Source organism: Megascapheus bottae, chromosome 3, assembly GCF_031878675.1.
Source record: "Megascapheus bottae isolate mThoBot1 chromosome 3, mThoBot2.hap1, whole genome shotgun sequence".
NCBI lineage: Eukaryota > Metazoa > Chordata > Mammalia > Rodentia > Geomyidae > Megascapheus > Megascapheus bottae.
This window is the reverse complement of record NC_143511.1, coordinates 78,126,576-78,140,381: the sequence shown is the minus strand read 5'-3', so window position 1 is coordinate 78,140,381 and position 13,806 is coordinate 78,126,576. Positions and strand designations below refer to the sequence as shown.

At 44.6% G+C, this 13,806-nt stretch overlaps 1 protein-coding gene across 1 annotated transcript in view; it reads left to right on the top strand.

Annotated features, from left to right (window-relative positions):
* The first annotated feature begins 1,249 nt into the window (after positions 1-1,249).
* Positions 1,250-13,806, top strand: part of Brinp1 (BMP/retinoic acid inducible neural specific 1) — a 182,814-nt gene continuing 170,257 nt past the window's right edge. The window contains exon 1 of the mRNA XM_090330518.1: positions 1,250-1,601. The gene's annotated coding sequence lies outside the window, so the exon portion shown is untranslated. The remainder of the gene's footprint in view (positions 1,602-13,806) is intronic.

Here is a 13,806-nt window from a genome sequence, read left to right as displayed (position 1 = left end):
AAAGATTATTTATAGTAGAAATCGGTGTAGCAGAACGCAGACATGGCATATTCACTGCGTGGGAGGGATCGCATTAAGTGCTTTTACATACATTAATTCACTCAGATTCCATCATACTTCACTTACATTCTATCAAGCCGAGGAGAGTTGAAGCTTAAAAAGGAGAAGTGATTTGGCCAAGACTGCATAGCAACAAAGATTCCAACCCCTCCAGAGCCGATGCCGCTGGCAGAACCTGAGTTCCTGTAAATTCTTCAGTGCTGTCTGCCTCTTAGCTCTCTGGTATAGCCTGCTTCCCACATTACCCTGGTTTATCTTCTCCAGGCTGGAAATCGGCACCTCATGTGCAGTTTAAGTCACCAACACAGAGAAAGTAGGGGTGTGGGGAGCACACAGAATGTGGTGCTGGGGTGAGGGGGGGCTTGGGTGGAGAGAGAGGGCCTACTGGAACAGCCTCACCCTCCTTAGCCACCCTCCTCCCTCCTGAGCCCCAGGGCCTGGGAGGAGCGGAGGCGGGGGTGAGGGAAAGGGGGGGGGGGAAGGAATGTCCCGGTTGGTTCTCTCCATCCACACCTCAGTCCTCTCAAGTCTGATTATCTGGTGATCCCCAGAGAACTTTCGAGTTCCTTTCAGCTTCCCCGCGCCCCCCCACCCCCCCCGACTCCCACATCCTGTCCATCTAGGAGAATCACTTGCTTCATTCTAGGAGGTTCGGTGGGTTCTCGTCTACACGCGGGGAGAAAAGAGTGACAGACAGACAGACAGACACACACACACACACATCCCGTACACCCCCATCCCCCCCTTCCCCGGACCAGCGAGACTCCGCAATGGCTCAGTCTCAGCCCACCCAGGCGGCCTCGCTTCTCTCCTCCTCTCCCTCCTCCGCTAAAAAGAGGTACAAAACACTCCTCGGAATAACCCGGGGATGCTGCTGGGCTCCTCCTCCTCCCCCTCCCCCTCCTCCCCAGCACCCCCCCCCCCAGAGCCGCTCCCCCATTCATTTTCCCAGCCCCGCCCGCCCCAGCCGAGCCCGGCCCCCCGCGCCGCCGCTCCCCGCCCTCCCGTCCCCCCCCCCCCGGCCCCCGCGTCCGCCCGCCCGCCCGGAGACCGCGGCGCGCGCGCCTCGGACCTCGCCGGCTCTCCATTCGCCAGGCGCCGCGCTCCGCCGCGCTCCGCTCTGGGTCCCCACGGCTGCGAACTGATCTGGCGCGGGGAGGGAGGGTGGGGGGGGAAGAGAGAGGAGAGAGAGAGAGAGAGAGAGGAGGAGAGCGCAGGCGAGCGAGGGAGAGCACGAGCCAGAGAGAGGAGAGAGAGAGAGCGAGCCGGAGAGCCAAAGAGAGCGCGAGCGCGAGAGCCGGGAGGCAGACGGAGTAGTGACCGCCTTCCGCAGCCGGGATTCATGCCTGTCCTCGGGACCAGCCAAGGGGACTTGAGGGCTGAGTATGAGCCAGGCTGCTAGGAGCCAGGTTCCCCCGCGCCTGCCGTCCCCGCGCCGTCCCCGGTATGCGAGCTGGACGCAGGGGTCTCCCAACTTCCCACCCAGACGCATAAAAAGCGTCCGCCCGCAGTTCTCCGCCCAGGACGGACATTGACTCCAGGTAAGGCGGCGCCGGCCCGGGGCTGAGCCCCACCGCCCGCTCGCTCTGCCCTTGGTGTTCCCGTCCCCCCCTTCCCCATTCCCCGGCTCCCCCGGGACCGCAGTCGGGGGGCGCCCCCCTCACGCTTTCCCCGCCCTCCCCCCCTTCCCAGCACCCCACACCCCCGCTGCTTCCTCTCTGGCCGCTGCCAGGTCTACCCGGGTTGGCTTGAGCCGGGGCTGTGGAGGGGGAGGCGGAGGGGGGGGGGTTGTTGTAAGATAAGCGGGGTCCCGGTGTCCGGGGCTGGAAGGGTTGAATGCGGTGGTTTTAGGAAGTGGTGTGTGTTTCTCCCCCCGACCCCTCCATTCCCTCCTCTCCCCGCGCTACCGACGTGGGCACCGTGGAAGGAACTTGATGTGGTGGTTGGTGGCCGTGGTGTGTGCGTGTGTGTATGCCTGTGAGGCGTCCTTTGCTTGTGATGCTTGGTGTGTGTGTGTGTGTGTGTGTGTGTGTGTGTGTGTGTGTGCGCGCGCGCGCGTGCCCGCGCGCCCAGAGGAGGGGGCCAAAGAGAGAGAGTCCTATAACCTACTTACACCTGGATATGTGTGTGTGTGTGTGCGTGTGTGTTTGTATGTATATATGTGTGTGTGCGTGTGTGCGTTTGTCTGTGTCTTTTTAATGAGGTCTCTCCAGTCTACAGGGAAGGATCTTATACTACTGGACCACGTAGCCATCAGCAAACACTCTCCTTGGACTTCCTCTTCAGCCTCTGGGGCTAAGGGATCTGGAGACGTGGAAAGCACCTTACGAAAGCCTGTTTTGTGGGTACCCTGGCAGGAAAATTCCTCCAAAGGATTGGAGTCCAGCTTGCACACTCGGACCCAACGTTAAATAAGAAAGAGAAATGTCCAAAGCCCCCATGCAAAAGAGAGGCTGTGGCTTTAAATTCCACACTGGGTAGACTCCAGGATTCGGATGGGAACAGAAAGCCACTAGGTTCCTGAGACTGAGGAAAAGGGGAGTAGGGCTTGGGAGAGTCAGAAATGGGCATCTTAGCAGCACCTCCTGTTTCTGACGGATTTATTTTTTTTTGAGGGGGGGGGAGGATCTGAGCAAGTTTGTGTGAATCCCCTCAGGGGAAAGTGTCCTCGGGGGACTTTCCAATCCATCACAGTCTTCCAGGGTCTCAGGGAAATTTCATTTGGGGGCAGCTGTGGGTGATAAGGAAGGAGATGGACGGGACCTTTTCCCTAAGACAGATTCTTCTTCCCTTCCCCATCTCAGCCAGGCTTGGGGAGCTCCCATGGAATCTCTTCTCAAACTATTACCTCCCAATGGCTCCATTGGAGTTAGGAGGATACTGGATTGAGAGTAGGGTATGTGTGTGTGTGTGTGTGTGTGTGTGTGTGTGTGTGTGTGTGTGTGTGTGTGTGTGTGTGTATTGGTACAGAGGGACATCTATAATTTGGGAAGGCACTGAGTGAGTGTGGGTGGGAAATCCATGACAGAATGTGGTGATAATTGACTTAAATTGTTTATCTGATTCGTACCCTCTTTCTCTCTTTTCTGGTTCCAAACTGCTGCCAAGGGCATAGAGTTATGGTCTGTTAGGAAGACAGTTTGTGTTTCCAAGTCCTCATTCTGATGATCTCCGCCTTCTATTTAGGAGTCTCTATGGTTAAGTCCTTTGGCCACTCTGACTATGGTAGGTAGTGTTGGGCTTGGACTCTGAGGCCAGCCAGCCATTGATTTGATTCCCAACCGTCTCTGAAAGGCTTCCCCGACTCAGCAAAAAACACTGAGTTTTACTGCTGTTAGCATGGCTTCCACATTCGGCAGCTCTCTTACTTTCTCTAGGTAAAGCGGCAGCCTGGCTCATTCTGCCGATGGGCAGGGAAGCTAGAAGACAAGGCTGTGAGATGAGATGATGGTAGTACAACAGCAGCTTCTGGAAAGAAGCACTGAAAAGGCCTCTGGAATAGGGGAAAACGCAGAAACATACTTGCCTCTGAAAGTATTTATGTGTGTACCTCTGTGCCTCCTAGGGAAGAGAGAAAAGCAAGCAAACGTGTCTGCAGGAACCTGTCATGGTGGGTGGGGTGGATGGCTGATGTACCTGCAGACACTTGCACACATACCATTCTCTGGCTTCAGGCTGCTTTCTGGGACTGAGTTTCACATGTGGCCACAGTCACAGCCACGGCCAAGGCCATAGCCAAATAACCCTCATCTGAACACTTAGGTTACAACCTAGCTTCTTAGTTCATTTTAAATGTTTGTAAGGAGGGAGGGGGCGGGGGTGAAGGCAGAGGAAGGGACTCTCCTGTTGGAATCTGTTCGCATTTCTTCTGTTTTCTCATTCTTCCATGATCAAAGCTGGAATTAATATTACAAAGCAGGCAGTCTGGACTTCATGGCTCCGAGAGGGGATAGGGTTTTCCCAGCATTCTCTTGTGAATTGGTGGCATGCTCAAGCCTGGAACCTGGGTTCCTTGTCAGCTATGTAATGTCCTTTGCATTCCTCTCCACTGCTCAGAAACTCTCTCCTTACCCTACTACTCTGCTTCTACCCAAGACACGGCTTGTTTGTTTTCCTTCATTAAACTTCTCATCTCAGAGATGTGTTTCCAATCTTCTCCATCTGGATATATGACCCAGAATGATCTCTCTCTCTCTCTCTCTCTCTCTCTCTCACACACACACACACACACACACACACACGCAGAGTAAAAACAAATTCTCCAATACCTAAGTCTTTACTAAGGAAAACTTTTCTTTCTGGAAAGCAGTATGTGTGTGTGTTCACCCATTAAAGCAAATATATTGAGCACATCGATTTCTTTATATTAATTAGAATCTTACCTCTGCACATTCATTTATATTGCAGGTAATGGAGAATATGAAAGCTCACACGCATACATTCATTTGTACACATATGCACACACAGAGGCAGAAGCATTTCCTCCTCTACCTTGGCCCCAAAGAGAATTGCAACCTTCAGACCAACTTGAGGTTCCCAAATATTTGGGACCTATAGCTCCTGGAAAGTGGAACTATCAAGCCCTTTGAATCAGAGACCCATGACGGTTTGGAGTCAGGCTCATTCACAAGTAATCTCCCTTGTCTTCTAGATGCTCTTTTGGGGTACAGTCAAGTAGTGGGGAAAATACGGTTTTAGGCCCATGACTGCCTTTTTCTACGCAGGCTTTTCTGGGACCGGATGGGACCTTAGCTCCCAGAAGGGGGAGCTGTGACTCCATTTCAACTAAGGAGAAACTGCTTAGAGATTCCAAATCAGCTGTTGGGCCCCTGTTGAGTTTAGAAGGCCTGGTGCAGGCTAAAGTGAATGTATATTTGGAGCAGTTTAGGTAGAAATGATAAAAATACCCTTCCCTATTCAGTTCAAGTACAGCATCTCCTTCTTAATGCTTCCATACATTCATGTTATTGACCAAAAAGCCCTTTCCTTCTCCAGAAGGATTTTCAGTTGAATAAGGCTACTTATTTTTTTTTTATTTGAATTCTTTCTTTCCCCTTCCACTCCGTTTCTTAGATGATATTAACATATATCACTTAAATGGACTACTAAAGTTTGATGCACTAAACCATTTTTCCCTTGCTGTTTTCACTTTACTGAAACCCAAGGCTTAACTAAACATTAGCTACTGAGTCATAGTAACCAGATGAACAAGACAGAGATCATGTAAAGAGGACAGATCTTCTAGTCACTCCCTTGTTATTTTCCATTCGAATCCCTTGTTATTAAAGATAGTGTGCATCTTTATCATGCTTTTCACATCTTCTACCTCTCACCTTTTACTTGGTGTAACCTTATATCTTTACATCCCTCTCAATCCTTCCAGCCTTATTTTATAATTATTGCCTTTCTTTATATTTTTTTCCTTTTTTAATTTATTGTCAGTGTAATGTATAAGGGGGTTCCAGTAACATTGGTCAGGTAGTGGGTGCATTACTTCTGGTTTGGAAACTCTTAAGCTTTTTTTTCTCCATTTGCTCTGTGATATAGCTCCATTGGTATACAGTTTTAGTATGCATCTTTTAAAGTGTGTTTTTATGAGCATTATTTTTATCTTTAGGGACTGACCCAAAGTGTTGCTCTGTAAATGTTTGCTTTTGCATTTCATGTCTAGTTTCAACAGCAGCTGTCATTCCATGCTCTTTTTCTGTCTCCTAACATTGCTCAAAGCAATGCCATGATGGCTTCAAAAGCCCACTACTTATACCAACACTGTAGAAAGAGGGATGAGGATGCAGTCAGGTAAAGTGGGAAGTGAATGTTGCCCCCTGCTGTGTGCCAGGATCTTTAGTTTTGTTCTCTCCCTTTATCTTTCTTCTCACCCATGAAGGCAGATTTAGCCCCCCCACGCAGAAGAGGAAAGTGAAGCTCATACTGGTTTCCTTTTTTGTTCAAGGTCACATAACCCATGGAGAGAGGAAAAAAAAAAAAAACCCTAGAACTAAGTCCCCCCTACCTAAACATCTTTGTTCTTCCAATGTATAATCGAGTTAAAAAGATAATCAAGAAGACCTGACTGTCCAAAGATGGTTGAAATAGCTGGGACATAGAGGTCACTTTTTGAAATCGACAGTATGAGGATGCCATGTTGCTAGATAACGAATAACAAATTTTCAGTGGTTTTTCTGAGGTTTATCTTTTAAACATTTCTGAAGACTTTTCAATAGCCAACTCTTTCTCTGTGTTGAGGAATCAAAAAATACTTTTGACAATGCATCTAATAAATCAGCTACTCAGTTGTGGCTTTTATATTGTGACAGACCATGCATTCCGGACCACACAAGAAACGTACATTGTATTTGGAGAGATGTGTAGGCTGTTTTGCTATTGGGGCCTTAAACCTGTCTTCTGTCCACAAGCCTCTGAAGTTATACAGATACTAATTGTTTCTTAGTAACCAGTTCTTTGTATAGCATGAAAGTATTTTCGTATCACCCTACATGTTCTTTCGCTAAGTAGAAGCTCCCACTTCCACAGCATTGTCTCCTGTGACATTTGTTTAGAATTCCTTCCCGTGTAGATATTGTCCTGCAATTCTTGTCCTGTTCATCATTCTTTTAGGGGAAAGAGAGGAAGGCCTGAAGTTAGTTGGGTGACAATTAAAAGGAAATATTTGCTTATACAATTATCCAGTAAATAGTTGTTGAGTGCCTACTATTTGGCAACTTTTTACTCTAATAAGCTAGTTTTATAAAATAGAACTTTCTGGAATGATGAAGATGTTCTCTGCTGTTTACAAACTATTAGCCACATGTGACTTCTGAGCATCTGAAGTCTGGCTATTGTTATTTAATGGAATCAATTTTGAATTGCTATGTGACTATTGCAGTACAGACAGTGCAGGTCTAGACATTAGAAATGTAGATTAAAATGTTCATATTTTCAGTGGAGCTTGGACTTGGTGGAGAAAGATGGATAACAAAGAAACCACACAAATAGACAAGTTAGTACGTTCATTTAGTATTAAATGTCAAGAAGCAATTGGGGACGTGTGTTAGAAAAGAATGGGAATGGTACAGCTTTAGATAGGTTAGTCATTAAAATGTCTTTTCTGAAGAAGTGATATTATACCTGTGATACAAATGAGACCATGCCAGCTACATTTGGTTATATGAAGGGAAGAATATTAGAGGCAGTGATAAAGAAGAAATTAATTTATTACACAAACTGAGGGTCAGAAAGTATAAATGGACTGCAATACAGCATGGTCAAAGCTTTCAAGTGAGGGAAATGACAGGAGATGGATATAGCAAGCTGAGCCAGATCACAACAAGCTCCGACAGGGATGGGAAAGGTGTCCACCTCTTTCCCTTGACTTATGCCTAGTTGAGAGACTGAGGATTGGAGGTAGATTGAAAATTCACAGAAGGTTACTATCAGATATTCTCCCTGGATTGTGTGTGTGTGTGTGTGTGTGTGTGTGTGTGTGTGTGTGTGTGTGTGTGTGAGAGAGAGAGAGAGAGAGAGAGAGAGAGAGAGAGAGAGAGAGAGAGAGAGAGAGAGAGGGAGAGAATAAATACACAGGGAGCAAGTAACTAATCTAGTGCGAAAGGTTGAAAGCTAGCATCAGTTCAGTCAGCAAATACTTACTATGCATCTTGTGTGTAAAATACATCCTGAATAAAGTGATGTGGGTGCAGGCTGATGAATCCTACTCCGTACTGGTCATCTACTAGAAGAGACGCAAACCCATCAGGAATGAGCATGTCTAACAGACCGATAGTTGTCATTTCAGAACTGCCAAACAATTTGGGTGGGGTGTCAGGATGAGGGAGTACAGAATGCTTTTGAAGATCAGAGACTGCATCTTTCCATTTTATAGCTCCATTAAATCCAAGTTTTATACAGTAAAAGCACAGTGCATAGGGCTTTCCATTCTAATCCCGACTCCTAAGACTGTGTATCTGTCCTCCTTATGAGCCTATCTTTCCTTCTCTCTAAGCTTGACTTCTGCAAATTGAGAAGGGCCCCACTACGGACTGTCTCACTGAAGAGATAGTGCCAAGCTCTGTGGAAATGCCGCGCAACAAAGTTGTTGTAAAAGTCGAGACAGATGTGCATGGTGTCTGTGCTTCATCGTAAGGTGGAGGTGTCCTCTCAAAAATGAGCACATGGAAAAGAATTCATACCTCAGAGCACAGACAGTAATTCAAGACAAGGGGGCCTGAGTGGGATAAATTGTGATTCTGAAGCCTAATTCTCCTCTCGGATCACAGCAGCCCAGAAAGGCTGTCTACAAATCCACGTTCAGTCCCTGCTATGAGGGGGCAAAGAAGACAATTAAGAAAATAATGAGACTGAAAGAAACTGAAATTAATTTTTTTCCATAGGAGAGTAAAGGAGGATCTTTGTGTCTCTCAAGGGAACTGTGGTTTAGAGATTGCAGGTTGCTTTAAAGAGAAGAGTCTGAATAAGAGTGTGAGAAAGTTGAGAATGGTAAATTAGACCTGCTTCTGTCCACATCCAGGAATATAGAGGCTGATGAGAATATGAAGTCTATAATTCTGACAAATTCTATTCTCAGAGTATGAGAGTTTCTCACAGGGTGCTGAGCTGTGTGCAAAGGGTGGTGGAGCCATGTTGAAAAACCAAAGTAGTTGCATCTCTCCCCACCAAAGGTAGAAGATAGGTTTAGAAGGCAATTTAAAAAAAGCAAGATGTAGTCATTGTTTTTACACTACCAAGGCAGGAACAGCAGGGCTTTAAGAAAGCAAATTGCCCATCTGAATAGCTAAGACCCTCTGTTAAGGGTTAGTCCAATATTGTCCCTATAGGTTTTCTGAGCTATTATTTATCTGGTCTTTAAAAGGCCCTGAAAGTGAGCCAATGGGAACTTCAATGAGAATGGATCCTGGGGTTAACATGGAACAGCTAGCCAGGCTACCGTTTACAAGCTGTCTCTGGAGGGCAGGGCACAGATGATTACATTGTAAGATACCCACCCCACTGCACTGAGGGGTGAGTTCTCAAAGTCTCTTTTCTAAGAATTAGTGGTCTGTAAAAGTAGAGGAAAGTCTGTTGGGCTGTGAAATTCCTACCCTATCTGGAAGCCCTGGGAGAGCATTTCCGAATGCCACGAGAGAGACAACAGTCATAAGAAAGAACATTTCTATTTACACCAGATTGGATAGGCTCAATTTGTTGTGGAATTTGATGAGTTCTGAGTTTATAGGTACAGTATAGGGGAAGAATCTACAAGGAGACTTGCTGCCATTATTAAAAAAAAAATCTGCACAAGCAAAGAGGCCATTAAAAAACAGAAATCAGCAGTTTGGAATGTTTAGGAGTATAGGAGAAAGATTGAAAAATAGATTACCTGGCAAGGGTTGGTAATACAGTTTTGCTGCCGGGACACATTTTGGAGACATGACTCTTTGAGATGAAGTGGCCCTCGTCAAATGCCATTTTCAGGGATGGCCAAGGCTGGGGAGGGCTGAGAGGGGGTGGTCATAAAGAATTTTATTCTGAGTGCATATCAACAGGACAGCATCATTCAAAGTCCAGTGAAGCCTTACAAATGATGACTGAAAATATTACCAGGTCAGCCAGAATTTTGCTTGTCCTCTCATTTCTTTCCTGACAGTAAGGATTATACATTGATACGGAGCATAGCATCATCACCCACAACATGTAGGGATTGCTGTAAAGCCACTATTATAAAGCGATTCTTGGTGTACTGAGCCTGTCACATCTTCTTAGTGCTGCAGTGAGCACTGGATACTGACTTCTTGTTGGCTGGTCTGAATAATTTCAGAAGGGTAATATGCGTGTTCATTATTACAGAGATGAGGAAACTGAGGCACAGAACAATAATGCTACTTGTCTGAGCCTTTATACTGAATTCGTGGACTTGAATATGAGAAGAGTGGTTGAAAATGTGAATGCTGGAGTTTGAATGCTTGTTTTGCCACTCGCTAGTATTTTATGACCTTGGCTATCATACCAGAAGTCCTCAGATCTCTTTCCTCATCTGTAAAATGGACAGAACAAAAGTAGCTCCTCAGAGAAGTCACATGAAGAGATATTGAGTTTGTATAATAGATGCCTTACATTGTGCCAGGCAGAATGGCAAAACAGTATTGCATTAACTATATTTTTAGGATAATCTCAAACTGGAAATATCATGTATCAATGAGATAATCATTAGGTTTTAGGTACTACTGTGCAGGGACTTATCCAATCATTTTTTACCAATGAATCTCTTTTTTCCAGCACTTAATGTAGCAGTGATTAACCTGAGACTGAATAAAACAGGAAAGATTACAGAAGTATAAAAAATTTACTAAGGCAGTTATTATTTACTTATTTATATTTATATATCATCTATCATTTATTATCTTTTTTTGTCTGTCATAGGGCTTAAGCTCAAGGTCTGTGTGCTGTCCCTGAGGTGTTTTTTGCTCAAAGCTAGTTTCCTACCACTTTGAGCTACAGTGCCACTTTCAATTTTCTGGTAGTTAATTGAAAATAAGATTCTCATAGACTTTCTTATCTGGGCTAGCTTTGAACCACTATCCTCAGATCTCAGCCCCTTGAGTAGCTAGAATTACAGGCGCGAGCCACCAGTGCCTGGCTCTCTTTTATTCTCTTTAAGTAGTTAATTTTACTGAGGGGTTTTAATGCAACATATCAATTTATTATTACTACAATGCATTTTGATTAATGTCCCCTGTTCCATCATCATCTTCCACATCAATCCCACATCTACCCATATTCTCGTTACCTGGATATATATATGTGTGTGTGTGTGTGTGTGTGTGTGTGTGTGTGTGTGTGTGTGTGTGTGTGTGTGTGCGCACACACGCTCACGCACATTGAATATTATGAGTGTATTTGCTCACCATTCCCCTCTCCATTTATCTACCTCACAGATGAAACAGGTCATCTACCCCTCAGACAAAACTTGTTTTTGCTTCCTGGTATTCATTTTGCTTAGTTGTAAGCTCAAAGTAATTACACCGCTACAATTCTCCCCTGTGCATACCTTACTTTAGTCAACTTGGTACATATGTGTGTATGGCCCTGCATATGTTTTCCTTCATGTTTATAATTTAGACTTATCTTTAACATATGAGAAGAAAACAGGTGCCATTCATTGCTGTGAGCCTGGCTTCCTTCACTACATATAATTTTTCCCATGTCCATCATTTTCTTTTTATCTGATCCACACAGCTACTATAAGGCACACGGCCTGTTTCTATAACTTGGTTGTTTTAACAAACAGAATGTGTAAGTATCTTTATTGTATCCTGACTTGTACTCTTGGATAGCTACCACCCAAGAATGGTATCACTGGGTCATAGAGTAGGTAGATATGTTTCATTTTGGAACTGATCTCCAAAGTGCTAAGATTTTTAAATGTTCTGTATTGTATTGTCAAGACAAAGATATTGACCTAAGGCCATCTGCCATCAAACCTGAAAGTCATCTCCCACATAGGCCCATTTTATTTTTTCCCAGATTTTTTTCAAGATCCAACATGACCTGAGTTGGTTCAAGAAGTCCCTGATGTCCTGACACCCAGCTCACTGTACCTGTCATGTCATTAGGTATGTTAGCAACACCTGAGAGGGGATGACAGTAGGCTGGGCATTCTGTGGACTGTTTATCTTATCCTCGTGCTTCCTCCCTGCCTCGACACTGACATTTATTTTACCAAATGCTTGCATGTCCTGACATTGGATTAGCTCATCTTATCCTTGTAGTAATGCTGTAAAGTTGGAAGTATTCTCCCCATTTTCCAGATAAGGACATGGTGACACAGAAGAGCAGAAACCTCCTCTTAGATGTAAAATCATTGACAGCATCAGGCCTTGAGCCCATGTGTCATTACACATTTAATGCAGTGTTCTTTCATGGTATTGTCCTCTTTTCTTCCTAAGTCTAAGGCATTGTCCAGCTGTTATTGACATGGTGGTGGCTTCTTGCGCTTGAGGCTGTCCATTTATTGCTATTTGGTCTCTATTGTACCCAGCGAAGTCAGTCACAGCAAACTTTCACATGCTGACTTCATGCAGGCCTAAATGAGAAAGATACCATCTTACTGCTCTGGGAGAGGTTATAAGTGGTAGCACTGGAGGGAGGTTTCTTACATTTTCTTTATAACTGTTTGGACTTTTACTTTGTCCCCTTCTTGGTCTGTCAGTATCATGAATATCTTCTACTCTTCCAGGGCATATTGGCTGCCAACTTCAGAGTCTCTAAAAATAGTAATTTTACTTCACAATGCCTCAACAGGAAACAGCTTGGCTTGTTTATTCATAGCTTAAAAGTAGAAGTTCAAGTGCTGTTGAGACCAGGGTTAGCAGTCCAAGGAGAAGTTACTTTCTTTCAGCCAGATCCCAGTGCCAAGATCTTACTTTTAACACATTTTGTATATTAAAAAGAAGCTCAAGAAATAGTAGGATGGAGCTGATATGCATTGTTCTTAGCCAGATGTTGCAATATATATATATATTATATTTCTATGTGCTTCAGTCTTTCTCCTCTATTCACTTAAATAGAGATGGATAGGAAGAAGAAAGGGGAGGGAAAGATAGAGACAAAGATATGAGAAATGGAGAGCGAGAGAAAGAGAGAGAGAGGAGAGACAGAAATATCAAACGTGGTTCAGAATATGTAAGAAGAAGAGCAAGAGTTATAGGCAAAAATGTTCAAAGCAAGTTTCTCCTTCCCTCATTATAAAACATGAAATCAGACATGGTAAATCTCCTGCTATCAGAAGATGATATGAAGCTAATTTTTTAAATGTACAAATGGAATGCAGGTGACCATTAACTTCATAAGCAAACAAAGTATTCTGTTTCTCCAAAAAGAAAGAGCAATGTAAGACCAAATGTTATCATCCAAATATTTTTCTTTGTTTATTCATTTGCTTGTTTTCTGGTTGCTTATCTATCAAATGGCAGATGCAATTTGGAACAACAATATAAGAAAAAGACATTCAATGTGTTGCACTCTCTCTCTCTCTCTCTCTCTCTCTCTCTCTCTATATATATATATATATATATATATATATATATATATATCTTGAAGGCAGAGTCTTTTGATTAAATGTTACTTTTATTTCTTTTTCCTTTACAAAATTTAAGGGGAAAAGCAAATGTCATCTCCTGAGTTGTTAGTCTGTGCCAGACACTGTTGAAAGAGCTGTGAATACAGCAGTGAACAAAAACTAAGACCCTCATTCCCATTGTGGAACTGATGTTCTAATTTAGGGAAAGGATATATAAATAAACACGTAAAAATACCTCACATGTCAGATGGTGATAAGTACAATAGAGAAAAATAGAACCTTGTTGGAGAAGGAAGGCATGTGGGACAGATGGCGTGGTGGGAGAGGGGCTTGCTGGCTGATGAGATGAGATGAGAAAGGGAAACCCCCACTGGGATGCTGACTTCTAAGCAGAGATCCACATGAGGTCAGGAAGAGAACCAGGTGCACAGATAGGGGAAGGGAACAGAGGAATCACATTCCTAACATGGGGAGAGGCTGTGCTGACAAGTGAGCCCGTGGAACGATCAGTGTGAGGGGGACAAAGTGAGTACTAGGAAACAGGGGCCAAGGGAAGGGAGACATTGTCAAAGAGCGAGAGTGCCATCTTGGTCGTGATCTGTCTCATCTCAGGCTCTACGACTGTCTCTATCCTGATTTGTAAAAAAGAAGATGGAGATGCTCCCATTTTAAGA